Source organism: Oncorhynchus clarkii, chromosome 28 (genome assembly GCF_045791955.1).
Source record: "Oncorhynchus clarkii lewisi isolate Uvic-CL-2024 chromosome 28, UVic_Ocla_1.0, whole genome shotgun sequence".
Lineage (NCBI taxonomy): Eukaryota > Metazoa > Chordata > Actinopteri > Salmoniformes > Salmonidae > Oncorhynchus > Oncorhynchus clarkii.
In genome coordinates, this window is record NC_092174.1 from 35,076,065 (window position 1) to 35,076,809 (window position 745).

The 745-nt window shown below is 46.4% G+C and overlaps 1 pseudogene; it reads right to left on the reverse strand.

Moving 5' to 3' along the window:
- Positions 1-566: 566 nt before the first annotated feature.
- LOC139387618 (5S ribosomal RNA) lies at positions 567-685 on the reverse strand (annotated as a pseudogene).
- Between the last annotated feature and the right edge of the window lie 60 nt (positions 686-745).

The window sequence follows — 745 nt, forward strand, 5'->3', positions numbered from 1 at the left end:
ACCCCCCTCCAGGTGTTGCCAATCTTCCCCATTGTCCCCTGTGTGTTTATACCTGTGTTCTCTGCTTGTCTGTTGCCAGTTTGTCTTGTTTGTCAAGTCAACCAGCATTTTTTGTCTCAGCGCCTGCTTCTTACCAATCTCTTTGTTTCTCTGCCTCCTGGTTTTGACCCTTGCCTGGCCCATCTCTGAGCCTGCCTGCCATCCTTTACCTTTGTCCCACCTCTTGATTACCAACCTCTGCCTGACCCGACCCTAAGCCTGCCTGCCGTCGTGTACCTTTCCCCCACTACTCTGGTTATCGACCCCTACCTGCCTTGACCTGTCGTTTGCCTACTCCGACACAGTCTGCATCTGGGTCTTACCTTCAACCTGATATAGATGTGTTAAATTGCTTAGATCATAAAAAACATTGTTAATTGACCTTTCCAAGGCCTTCAACACTGTTGACCATTACATTCTTGTTCAAAGGCTGACTGAAATAGTCCTAGATCAGGCTTTTTGCAAGTGGTTTGAGAATAGTCTGTCAGATAGGACACAAGGTGCAATTTATATATACATATTTTTATAGCTTACAGCACCTGGTATTCCCAGGTGGTCTCCCATCCAAGTACTAACCAGGCCCAACCCTGCTTAGCTACCAAGAGCTGATGAGATGAGGTGTTTTCTGGGTAGTACGGCCACAAGCGTTTCTTTTTTTTACCCCATTTTCTCCCAGAATTAAGATCTTGACTCATCGCTGCAACTC